This window comes from Lygodium microphyllum, chromosome 4, assembly GCF_053477565.2.
Source record: "Lygodium microphyllum isolate KBCC chromosome 4, Lygodium_microphyllum_v1.1.10, whole genome shotgun sequence".
NCBI classification, from domain to species: Eukaryota; Viridiplantae; Streptophyta; class Polypodiopsida; order Schizaeales; family Lygodiaceae; genus Lygodium; species Lygodium microphyllum.
Window position 1 is genome coordinate 147,532,537 of NC_141138.1, and position 14,027 is coordinate 147,546,563.

Consider the following 14,027-nt stretch of genomic DNA (forward strand, 5'->3'; position numbering starts at 1 on the left):
ATCAAGGAAATATTCAAACTACATGGGTTACCCAGAAGAATAATTAGCGATTGTGACTCTCTCTTCACATCCCACTTCTGGAGGGCTATCTTTGAGACCATTGGGACTCAACTCTGTTTCAGTATAGCTTACCATCCCCAAACCGATGGTCAAACGGAATGAGTCAACCAAGTTATCGAGGATATGCTTAGGGCACACTACTGTCACGGACCCAAAAAGTGGATTCAATACTTGCCATTGGTTGAGTTTGCCTACAATGCTTCCTACCAACAAAGCATTCAAATGACCCCTTTTCAAGCATTGTATGGGCATGATTGTCGTAGTCCTTTGAGCTTTTCAGATCCAACCTTGAGTGTTAAAGCTTCAAAGCAGATGCTGGAAGACATGGATGACCAAATCAAGTCAATAAGACAGGACATCCAAGCCGCCAAGGACAGACAGAAGGCCTACTCAAACTTGAAACGTCAAGACAAATCCTTCGTTGAAGGTGATATGGTCTTCATTCGCGTATGTCCAAAGAAGAGTTCCCTATCTTTGGGTGAATGCAAAAAGGTAAGTCCAAGGTATTGTGGACCCTACAAGATCCTCAAGTGCCTAGGGCCTAATGCTTACAGATTATAACTCCCCGAAAACCTAAAACTTCATAATGTATTCCATATCAGCCTGTTGAAAAAGTATGTGCCTAACCCTAGTCACGTGCTTGATGATCAACAAGTTGTAATGCCTAGCCAAGGAGTCCTTGAGCTACGGCCTGATAGGATCTTAGATGTTAGGAAGAGGCATTTGAGATCCAGAACCTTGAGAGAATACCTCATCCAGTGGAAAGATTTCCCCAAAGAGGATGCCACTTGGATGGAAGAAAGTACTCTCAACCAACAATACCCGCAGAATCTTCTCGAGATGAGGACATCTCGATTCCTCTAAAGGGGAGAGAATGTAATATTTCTGCATGAAATATTAATAATCCTAGACCCCGCACATCCCACGCAAGAGCAACTTAAAGTAATCTCCCGCAACAATAAAATTTTGGGCTAAGTGCTCCCTCCGCGTGCACTGGCAAACTCCAGCCCATGTTGTGCATAAGAGGCCGTGGCTCAAAAGACATAGTTCCATGCAGGAACACCCTTCATGGGAAAAGCAAAGGGATAATTTTTGCAAAATTTTTTATTAACCCCCTCCCCTTCAGCCGTTGCATGGCGGGGAGAGGGAGTATGAGTGATGTTGGAAGAGCATGGGAGAGGGGAGCATGCAGCCCGCCACTTGTGTGGCTACCCCCCCTTACAAGCCTATAAGACCCCCCCCAAGCTAGAGGGAAGGGGAGGAGAGAGGACGTGCTGTTGCTGCAGCCTAAGGACCTGCGCGCCGCTGTCGACTGCTACCGCCACCGTTGGCCATGTCGCCTGGCCACTGCCATTGCCTTCACCACCACCAACATCATTTCCTGTCCTTCAGAAGCTTGGAAGCTTCTATTAGAAGCTTCCATTAAGGCTTCCATAAGCCTTGTTTACACGTGCCTTCCCCGGTTTTTAAAACCGCGTCTTGTAAGGCCAATTTCTATGTGGGGGAGTAGGCAGTTTTTGGAAATCGGAAGGAGAGTTTGCTGAGTCGAGATCTACGTCATCGATGGCTCCTAAGCAAAAGTCGCGAGGCACTCACGTGGGAGCTTCCACCCCGAGTACGTGTGTGGACAACGCCTCGATTCTTAATGCCCAGGTTTCGATAGTATTCCCGCATGAAAAGTATGCATTAAGCATGTTTATTCTTCAGGGAAATTTAAATGCATTTACTCATTCGATTTATAAAGCTTAGTGGCATGTCGAGCACTTGTATTTTGCTTGCACCGCCGTGGTTAAGAGTAGCTGCAAATTTCAACGTATGATGCATAAGTTATAAGAGGAAATTGTGTGAGGGCGTCCTTATGGCATTTCGCAAAGGATAGGACATATAACTCGTAACACATTTATGTAATTAATTCTTGGTTGTGACTCACGATTAAGGTAATCATAAACGGACATTAATTGATGTCCGAATAGTTGCAATGCATGGAAAGGATTTTTGTACCTTGCAAATTTGCATGCGAAGATAGTTACATTTTGGGTCGGGATAAGTGCTAAAGGAAGGATTAATTTAATGATGGACTCATGGTATTCGCTCACGCGTGGAGTTCTTTATCAAAGTTTGAATGCATCTTCATTAAAAATATTAAAGCTTTGACTTCATTGCATCAACGTAGGGTTTGTAAGAGTTAGCTTTGAATGTCAATCATTATAGTATAGGGCAAGGAAAAGAATGATCTCTAAGTTGCATAAAAGCATAAGGTCTATGGTTTGAAGTTGCATACTTGCATGGAATGATGCATCTTACCTATCTTCCAGAAAAGTGCTTGCTAATTTAGAAGAAAGTATTTGCATCTTTAAAAGGGATGATCGTCTCTAATCGTGGGTTAGCTAGATCAACTAAGTAATTCGCGTATAGTTGAATAGCTTACATGCGAATCATAAAGGTATGATTAGTTAGTGTATGACGATCACCTCAATGTGCTAGGTAGGGTTAAGCTATGATAAAATTCTGCCTAGTATCGCACTCGGGTTGCCGACCTAATATTTCCAATCCCAAAGATCCTACCCACATTCTCAAAAATGTTAGGATTGTCAGATCGGCCATGCAAGAATGATCTAGGGTTCTCACCCTAATGATCAGATGACCAAATGCTAGACTTCTGCAAGGAAGCTAGGAATCCTAGGGCCAAAACATTATCGGCCTAGTAGGGTTAGGGGTTGGATTGGGTCAAGAGGGTTTCCAAACCCTACATCTTGACCAAAAGTATTCTTGACCAAGGAATACCGTGTGATGGAAGAAATAATCCCACAAGTTAGGTGCTGACACCTATCTTGTGCAACAAGTTGCAACATCGCATGGTTTTGTGCCTATATCACAAAATAGAATTGCCACTCCTTAGAACAAGGTTGGCAACTTCTAAGTACAAGTCTAATTTTCTAGAGGATGAGTAGGCATCCTGCTACATCACCCTTCCTTGGGATGATTTGCCAAGTTAGGGGAGTTACGAATTTGCCAAGAAAAGCAATTGTCCAACCAAGTTAGGGCGACAAGGTTGCCCAGGATTTATTGACCTTAATATAAGGAAACCTAAGGTATTGATAATTTGGGTTAACAAGGTATAATCCTAACCTAAGGGTAAAGGGTAAACAAGAAACTTAGCTTACGAAACCCTTGGGATCTTGCCAAGTCGCGATTGATCCCAGATCAAATGCTGGATGTATTCGGAGAGAAGGAAACACACCTTAGCAGTTGGCCGTATGAATGACCATTCGAATGTTTGTGTTTGTACACTTAGGATCACTGTTTGTACTTCTTTTCTCAAGGAAACACCATATTGGGGAATATGGGAATTTCCCATAAGTTTGGGACACATGGTCAAATCTTTGGATTTGCCATAACTTGAACACTATAACTCCAAATTAAGCACTCTATAGCTCAATAGATTCCATTTTTCAAGCGCTTTCCAATGATAGGTCACATCATATGGTTTTGAGAAACTTATGGACATGTTATCCGGGTGCCACCTTTTTAGTATTCAAAAATGGGAATTGGGAGATTCCCAAACTCACTAATATTGTGTTAGGAACTAATGCCGAAAAATAACTAATACTTCAGGTTGAAAGTCTGGAGGGAGAGGCAGCATTAGTTACCTTCGACTGTCTGCCTAACCCTATCCAAGGGGGTTGTTAGCCATGCCAGGGACGTGGACTGAACCCACTGCGAGAGATCTTTCCGTGGGTGCTACTTGGAGCAGGAGAACGCCTGGGTGCCAGTGGGGGCTCTGGCCATAAATCCCTTGCCTTCGAATTCTACACAAGGGACCAACGTGACTCGATATGGGATCTTGAGGCCCGCATACTAGTCTGCGGGCAAAAACTTGGAATAGCGATCCCTGAGGATTGCTGGAATTGCCTTCGGACGGATTATGGAATAGCCTTCGGGCTGGATTATATGATGTATTCCAAAGACTGATAAATGAAGATCCAATGTTTAAAAGGAACTTGCTTGACATTGTTTTTCTATGTCAGTGCCTAAGTTATGTGACGGAACTAGTGATTAATTAGTTAATTAAAGAAGCTATTTTTGCTTGTCAAACTAAATGTGGTAGGTAATTAGGTAACTAAAGCAACTCGAGGAAAGTGTGGTGGATGTGACCATGGTTCTGTCCTACGGAAGGGTGGTCTCGGTAGGCCGGGAACTTTTCTCAATGGAATTGACAGCAAGGTAACAATGACCTAGAATCTAGAAAGCTAGAGTCCCGATTTATACTGTTTTAGGGGAACGGAATGGGACTATGCCTTATGGGCAGAGAGATGGAGCTTCACATCCCTCTCGTTTCCCATTCTCCTTGAATCAAGTGCAGTATAAATCCGCTTCAACCCTGATGTTTCTGCGTAAAGTAGTTCATCTAGGGCTCGACGCTAGTTACCTCCTAGGAACTTGACCATTAGGGAAACCCTGACTCAGGTTGGTCCTAAGTGGGGAACGACCGGAATGCTTCCGCTTCGTAGCAGACTCGGGAAGACCTAGATCGCAAACCCCGTGACATTCCTTGGAAGTGCCGGGTGGTGCTTTTTGGACTCTCTTCCCAATGCGCTACTAAGACGTGTCCCACAAGTGGACAGGGGGACATGTTACACTTTTCTACCCCGTTGACACATGGCAGTCCCCCTGCTGCCACGTTGATACACGACATCTCCCCCTGTCCACCAGTTGGCGGCGTGAGTAGGGAGAATTATTCATTTTTTTCTTTTCTAATTAAAAAAATCATTTAATGAGGGGGTAGAGGTCATACGGTGGGAGGGAGGATAAATGTTACATTCTTCCCCCCTTAAGGAATCGAGATGTGCTCATGTCGAAAGAAATTGGGGGTATTTTTTGTTGAGAGTACTCTTGTCAACCCATGTGGCATCTTCTTCTGGAAAGTCCTTTCACTGGATGAGGTACTCCTTGAAGATTCTACTCCTCAATCTCTTTTCTTGAATGTCCAGGATTCTAGCTAGCCAAAGCTCAAGGACTCCTTGGCTTGGCATTACAACTTGTTGATCATCGAGTACATGGCTAGGATTGGATACATATTTCTTTAGTAGGCTAACATGAAATACATTGTGAACCTTTACGTTCTCAGGGAGTTGGATTTTGTAGGCATTGGGCCCTAGGCATTTGAGGATCCTATAGGGTTTGCAATACCTTGGACTCAGTTTTTTAAACTCCCCCAGTGGTAGGGAACTCCTCTTGGGCCGTACACGAATAAAAACCATATCTTCCTCATTGAAGAGTCACTCTTGTCTATTTAGATCTGCATAGGCTTTATGCCTATTCTTGGTGGCTCTAATGTCTCGTCTGATGGTCTTAACCTACTCATCCATTTCTCGAGCATTTCCTTAGAAGCTTCTACCCTTAAAGTAGGATCTTAAAAGTTCAATGGGGTATCGAAATCATGCCCATACAAAGGTGTCATTTGGATTCTTTATTGGTAGGAAGCATTATAGGCGAACTCTACTAATGGTAGATCGCGACAGCAATAAGCTCTAAGGATAACTTCAATGACTTGATTGGCCCTCTCTGTTTGGCCATTAGTTTGAGGGTGATAGGCTATGCTGGAATAGAGTTGAGTCCCAATGGCCCTGAATATCCCTCTCCAGAAGTGAGATGTGAAGAGGGAGTCACGGTCATTAACGATCCTTCTAAGCAACCCATGGAGCCTGAAAATCTCCTTGATGAATAGTTGAGAAATATCTGAAAGATTTATAATTTGTCTTGACTGGAATGAGGTGTGCAACCTTGCTGAGCATATCTACTATAACCATAATTGAGTTGTAGCCCCCTTGCACTGAGGGTAACCTAACAACAAAATCCATGGTGATAAATTCCCACTTCATTTGGGGGATGTCGAGAGGTTGCAGCTTCCTAGGCATCTTGAAATGTTCCGCTTTAATGTGCTGGCAAGACAAACATTCCGTGACACATTTGAGCATGTCTTCCTTAAGCCTTCCCCAATGGTGGTAGCTCTTTCTGACTATGTTGAGGGTCTTGACATATCCGGGATGGCCTGAAAAAGGGGAGTAATGTGCTTCCCAAATTATTCTCTGTTTGAGTTTCCTGCTCGAGGGTATACATAATCTTTTCCTAAAATAGACAAGTCTCTCATTGATGGAGAATTCTTGATATTTGACCTTGAGTCTGGGGTTTTGGTCCTTCTCCAAAATTCCCTTTATCATCTCCAGATATTCTAGATCATGGCTAGATTCTTCCTTGGCTAGTTCGAGGATAGGGTTGCTAGGCATTGGCACCATAGCTGCCAAAGATTTGGCCATTGAGGGTTCCTCCATGATAAGAGAGTTGAGAAACGCCTTAGAACTTAGAGTGTCAGCAACCACATTCTCTTTGCCGCGGGTCGATACCTGATCTCAAAATCATACTTCTGTAGAACTTCTATCCACCAACGACGTTGCCTCCTATTGAGGTCGGTCTGGGTGAAGATTCATTTAAGGCTCTTATAGTCTGTGACCAAAGTAAACTTGTTACCAAGCAAGTAATGTCGCCAAAGTTTGAGGGCGTGGATCACTGCTAGCAGTTCCAGGTCATGGGTGGCATAATTCCTCTCATAGGTTTTTAGCTTCCATGAGGAATAGGCTATGGGATGACCTTCTTGCATTAGTACACAGCCCAGTGCAAGTGTGCTAGCATCCGTGACAACTTCAAATTCCTTGCTTAAGTCAAGGAGCTTTAGAATTGGTGCTGTCACCAAGCTATGCTTGAGTTGATCAAAACTTGCTTGTTTATAGGACGCCCACACTATGACAACTTGCTTTTTCACCAAATTTGTGAGGGGTGCTGTGATTAAAGCATAGTACTTAATGAAGATCATGTACCAACCTATTAATCCAAGAAAGCTACGCACTTTTTTTAATAGTAGCCAATGGGGACCACTCTTGGACATCCTTAACCTTGCTAGGATCTACAGAGATCCCTTCACTTGACACAATAAATCCAAGATATTCAATCTGCCTTTTGAGGAAGACACACTTTTTCTTCTTAGCATAGAGCTTATGAGTCCTCATGGTCTCAAGGACGATACAAACTTGGGATTCATGATCCGCCTCTTCCTTGGAATAAACCAAGGCATCATCAAAGAAGACGAGTATGTAATCATCGAGGTATGGTCTAAAAATGTCATGCATTAGCCTTTTAAAGGTGGCAGGGGCATTAGTCAATCCAAAAGACATTATTGTGAATTCAAAATGACCATATCTGGTATTGAATGCCATCTTTGGAATATCCTCAACCTTGACACAAATCTGATAATACCCTAACCTCAAATCAATCTTGGAGAAGATTTTTTCTCCCTACAGTTGATTGAGTAACTCGTCTATCCTTGGAATGGGGTATTTATTCTTGATGGTTACTTGGTTCACGCCTCTATAATCAATGCAAAGTCAAAGTGTACCATCCTTCTTCTTTTGGAACAGGATTGGAGCTCCCTAAGGAGCGTTGTTGGGGCGTATGTACCCTTGGTCCAATAGCTATTTGAATTGTTCCTTTAACTCAATGGCTTCAAGAATGGACATCTTGTAGGGCCTTTTCGCAATTGGCATAGCTCCTGGGATTAGCTAAATCTCATGATCCACTTCCCTAGGCGGTGGTAATTCACTCAATTCTTATGGGAATACATCCACATATTCCTTTAGCCATGATGGTTCTTCATTGGTGTCCTTTGTTTAGCTTGATCAAGTAGACGGGTAACCCCTTCCTTATTCTTTGAACTATTCACATTGCCTTAGCTAGCTGGATCTTTAGTTTACCTGCTTCACCTTGTGTTGTAACTAGCTCACCCTTAGGATTCCAAAAAGAGACTTGACCCTTTCCACAATGAATGTGAGAATCATTGGGGGTTAGCCAATCCATCCCGAGTAGACATTCACGGACACCTAGACTCATTACTCTGAACTTAACAGTTGTGGACTCATTTTCGAGTAGGAATTCCACCTTAGCAGTTTGTCTAGTGCAAGTGATTTCTCGCCCATTTGCTAGTTCGACAAGAAAAGTGGGTGCAGCTACAGTGTTGAGATAACAAGCTCAACACATGTGGACATTGATGATGGACCGCCTGGTTAGATGGGTCCACATGTCTACACTTAGCACGTCGGTGGTCATTATGACTCTCACATGGCCACTGACTCATTACTTATTATATTCAGGTTGTTACACCTATTTACAGCTGGCATAGTTATAGCGCCAGTCGACTAGTGTAGTCGGTTATGCATTGTTTGACTTAGTAGGCCACTTTCCTTTTATGTTGTATCTTATATATACTTTGTGTACATTGAAAAGAGTGTGGAAGAAGAAGAAGAAATCAGCAAGAAAACGTTTTGGCCTCCATCTCTCTTCTTGTCTCTTGAGTGAGCTTCTCCTTGTGCATTCTGTGTTTGTTCGGCGCAGCATCTTGAGCAACCCCCTCCACCACGCGATTCTTGACATACAGTGGCTATCCCTAACCTTCTTGCACAAGTCAGTGAAATGAAAAAATGAGTGCTACCACAGTCAAGCAAGGTTTTGAATTCCTTACCCTGGTAGTCTGATGGTGTTTGAATCATCGAGAATTGGCAGTTCAGCCTTTTCTTATGGTGAGTGGCATGAACGGTTGTCCTCTCAATTTGGGCTTCCATGCACGGATCTTCTTCTTCATCTAATCCTTTAGTGGTAATATTGGAAGTTTTTGCCCTTTCCAACGCTGCACGACCCCAGCCACACAGGTAGCCCTGGCTTGGCCTCTGAATTTCCCTTGACAGCAGTCTTCGCCAAGTTTGGGACATTCCCTTTTGAAGTGCCCAGGTTCATTGTAGTGGAAACAACGCAGGCTTTGATCACTTCTTTGAGTGGGGACAAAGTCATTGATTGCATTTGCTCTTGGCTTCTTCCGTTGGCCTTGAATATGTCCTTGTGCTCTTTTAATTTGAGTTCTCGACATCCCCGAACTCTGGTCTCTGTAAGCCCAAGGTTTTACTTTGGCTGGACTTCTTGGACAATAGGTCCTGCTCTTATCAATGCATCTTGCAAGTCCAGGACGCATTGATTCCAACCGAGTGTTTATTGGCAGATTCAACCCATCGCAAAGCTTGGAGACTCATTGGGGGATACTCATTGTCGAGGCGTATTTCAGCAAAAGGAAACAAATTTCGAGTAGTACACCTCCAGAGACAGGCTGTTGAGTGTTGAAATGACTTGTTTTTTGGCTGATTTTTGTTGTTTTTGAGAGCTGAATGGTTGATTTTATGGGATGATTGGTTGATTTAGAAGTGGATTGAGAGTGTTTTAGATGATAATGATTGTGTTTTGGAAGTTCATGATGTTTGTTGATGGTTCTGTGATGTTCTGATAGGTTCTGATTGGTTCTGTATACCTTCTGTTTTGTTCTGTTTTGGTCTGTTTTGTTCTGATTGTCTTCTGTGAAGAGGAATGGAGTATTGATTGATGAAGAATGAGATATTGAGAAAGCTTATTGAATGTTTTGTGAGAGTTTGGAATGGTTTGAGAGTGAGTTATGAGGTTTTGATGACCTTCTGTAACCTTCTGTAGGTCTTCTGTAGAGCTTCTGCTTCTGTTCTGTTTCTGTTTCTGTTCTGTTCTGTACTGTAGCTGTTCTGGTACTGTTCTGTAGACTGTTCTGTATGCTTCTGTAAGTGTTCTGTGGAATGTATGTGTGACTTTGGGAAAGTTTTCTAGCCTTGGAAAGAGGTGAATACAAGTGCAAAAGAGCTGAAAGAAGTGGAAGAAGTAGCTGCCAAAGACTCAAGTGAAGACTAGAGTGAAGTGACAGTAGTGAGCTATGAAAGGACACTGTAGTGGCTCTGGTGACCCTTCATATCAGACATACCTCTTGGGAGGGGTATCCACGACCTAAGAGGGATTATTGAGAGTGAATTTTGAGAGATTGTAGTGAGGATATGATGTATTATTGATGGAGTGTGAGAGAGAGAGTCAGAGATATCCAATTCTACTCAAACAGAGTGATTGTATATGAGAGATTGAGAGAGAAGACTATGAAGATATTGAAGATGAATACTATGTGATGTATTTCCATTCAAAGATGGTGTATTTCTTTGCTTTCTTTGTTCTATTGATGGATTTTGTGAAGATGTTGAAGAATATGGTTGATTCTATTAAAAACCGTGGGAGATTTACATGATGCTGCATGAAGATTTGTTGTGCCTGGTGTTCTTTTCTTCATTGTGATCATATGAAACATGATAAACAAGCTTGTTGATGTTACAAGATAGATTTTCTTGCAAGAGAATTCCCTTTTCCTTGGTTTTCCTCTCGGGGCTCCATGTTTTTGGTGCGCAGCTGGGGAAACTTGCCATCAACAAGCACCAGAAGAGGCTGAAAATGAAGGAATTGGCATTGCCAAGAAGAGAAGAATTCAATGGATGTTTGTAAAGTTCCTTCTTCCACTGAAGAGTTGGAATTCCTCATAATCAAAGCCACTTTCCACAAGAAGTTCATCCCACAATGGCGGAAACACATCACCATCATGATGCATACTCTATGTGGTGGACAGTTTCCTCTTCCTATTGAAGCAGCAGAAACTTGCATCTTGGTGGCAAACTGTTTGGGAATAAACTGAAGAGCAAAAACAGAGAAAATGACCATCCATGGAAGATTTGGCATTCATTGAAAAGTTTCCAGACAACATCAAGTGGGAGATTGTGAAGAGGCTTCAGGAGTCTTGGTCTGTAGAGGTTCACAGGGACAAGAAGGAAAAGAGTTGGAATTTGTTCGTGGACGCTCAACAGCAAGATACATGGGATGCTTGGTGTACTGATAATCTTCTGTTTGTTCAATTAGCAACCCACTGGAAGCTGGTAGACAGAGTGTTTTTCACAACATACACTGTTGAAACCATCAGAAACTGGCATTACTATGATGATGGCACCACCACAATGCTCAGACGTATGCATTTTGACACCTTCAGAACCGAATATCTTCCCCTGTGCAGTGGCATGAAAGCAGAATTCAGGGACGTTGAAAAGAAAGAAGTAGAAGAAATGTTGGCAAGAGAGTCCTCCAGAGACTGAAGCCTTTTGTTAACCCTCTGTGGAGCACTAACAACCTAGTGGAGCCAACCCTCTGATGAATGACGCAATAAAAAGGCAAGCGTTAGAACGAGTCCAGAGGTACATGAGAAGAGAGAAAGCAAAAATCAGAACCGAGAGCGAGCTCGCAGCAGAAGCCACCTTTGACGCCCTTGCGGAACTCTTTACAGAAGTCCCAATGGCACATCAAGCCCTTTCTCCTCCTGCTGGAGGTCCACTTCCAAGCCAGATCCATCCTGGAAATATTGATGACAGGCCAGCGAATGTAGTCCCATTGCCAGTTTTTAAGGGAGAGTACAATGAAGACCCCGATCTTCAATAAAGCAGAATTTATGGTAGCATGTGTGGCTAACAATGCCAGAACCCCTGAGCATTGGTTAGCAATATTCCCCGCCACTTTCAAGGGTGCGGCGTTTCAGTGGTATGAGAGACAAGCAGCAGGAACTTTTGGCACATGGGACGACCTGAAGTTGGCCTTCCTCACTAAATTCAGGCGTGAAGGTTTTGAAGAGCGGATGCGAGAGGAATTTATGAACCTAAGTCAATCCTCTGGAGAAAGAGTAGAAGCTTATGTCTCACGAATGGAATCCATCCTAAAGAGATGGACTAACCATAATCTAGATTATGGCATTCAAAAGGGGGTGTTTCTCAGAGGATTACAACCAGAAGTCCGTAAGTTTGTGGAGCTACAAAGACCAGTCACACTGCAAGCTGCAACAGAAGGTGCAAGACTGTATGATGAAGTGGAAGCTAGACTAGCAATGAATACAGGAAGAGGAGTCCTACCTCCTCTGATGCCAGGAATGATGTATCCACCAAATGCAGTTCCAGGGACTGTTCCCTATCCCTACCAACAGATGCCCCCGGTATCACAGTACAGTGCACCAAATCCACAGTGGCCACAATCCATGCCTCAAATGATGGCTCAACCACAACAACAATGGTCCCAACCAATTTCCTCAATGCCAAATCAGCAGCAACAGTGGAATCCTACCAACTGGAGCCAACAGCCAACAGTTCAAACAGGAGCTCTGAATCAGAACCAGAACAGAGACCCCTCTGTACCAGCCCAACCCGTTTATGCAGTAATTACAGAGACTCCTCAAAACCCTCCTGCCAGTACGTCCGGAGGAGAAAGCTTGAAGGATTATTTATCCAACTCAGTTGCAAACATTAAAAAGGAGTTGATGGATGTAATTACAGAATAACTACAAACGTTGAAAGTGAACACCGCGAGTATATCCAACGTTGCAGGAGCAGGAAGAGATGTGATGCGATCAAATACTTGGTGTGGTAAGTGTCATCAAGCAGGCCATTTAGCCACTGAATGTACACGAAAACCAACCATCCCTGGAGCCTTCTGTTCCTACTGTTTGCGGAAGAACCATACAGAGGACATTTGCTCTCTGAAGGAGATGCATGATAGGAGAAGGAAGGAAGAAGACACAAGATTCAACTTGTTGGAATCCAAAATGACAACACAAGATATTGTACCCAAGCCTAGAGAGTTTGGTCCTAATTTCGGACCCAGAAGATTTCCTTCCCAAAGTTACAGAGGAAGACAGTCTGGCGGTGGTCAGAGATCAGAAGTGGAGTGTTACAGATGCGGAGAAAAGGGACACATTTCACCAAATTGTCCAAATCCTCGAAGGTCAGTGGATTACAAGCCCTTATGCAGTCGATGCAAAGGAGAAGGCCACACTGCAAAAGACTGTCCAAGCCCAGCCCCAGTGAAAAACAGTGCTACTGATAGTCCAGCCAAGGCCCAAGAGCCTACCTCCAATTTGGTAGAATTGGAAGTTGCTGCCATCACGCGTGCAAAGCAGAAGGAACCACCTATCCAGAAAGAAAATAACCCCCCTGCCAGAAGAGTGAAGTTCAATCTTCCACCAGAAGAACAGAACAGAACAGAGCCTACCAGTGCCGTACAAAGCCCTATAGTGCCATAGAGAGTTACAGAGACAGTTACAGAGACAGGACCAGAGGTCCAGAATACAGAAGAGGAGGAAGTGCCACAAGTGGCAGAAGAAGTTCCTGTAATTCCTCTGATGGAAGAAAGAGGAAAAATGAAAATGGGTGTTGCCCCATTCCCTAACCGATTAGAAAAGCCGGTGGATCCTATTAAGGAATACGATCTAGTTAGAGATCTAGATACCTTTAGACCAAACCTCACATTTCGACAATTATTGATGTTGTCTCCCAGTTGCCGGAAAAGGTTCAAAAGTATACTGACAAGAAGACGTGGTTTAAGGATTGCTCCCTCAATAGCAACAAAGTCCAACAAGGCTTCAGAGCCTGTAAAAGAAGTGGATGTGGCTAACGCTTTCCTAGATCCAGGTACTCCAGAGACTGGCATATGGATAGAAGGTTGCTTTATTTCAAATGCACTGATTGATGGTGGTTCATCAGTGAACATTATGACGGATGTGACAATGAAGGATCTAGGCTTACAAGGTGTGCAACCCACTCAATGGCTCATCAGACTGGCGGATCAGAGTAGGATCAAGCCTTTGGGCATTCTCCCATATGTGAAGACTACAGTGGCTGGAAAAGATTATTGGCTAACCTATCTGGTGGTGAAGCCAAACTCTTATGGTACATCCTATCCTCTGTTACTGGGCAGACCATGGCTTTTTGAAGCCCGAGCAAGGACGGATTGGTTCAAAGGAACCTTGACCTTGGGTAGAGGGCCCAATAAAGTGGTGCTGAAACTGTATGGTTCTCAAAAAGGACATGGATCCACCTCCTTGGAATTATCTTCTGACTCCCCTAATGAGGCTACGGATGGAACATCAGCAGACGAAGATGCTGTTAAACAGATCCTTCCCAAAAAAACAGTGGCACATTCCTTAACAGTGGATACTGTAAGCC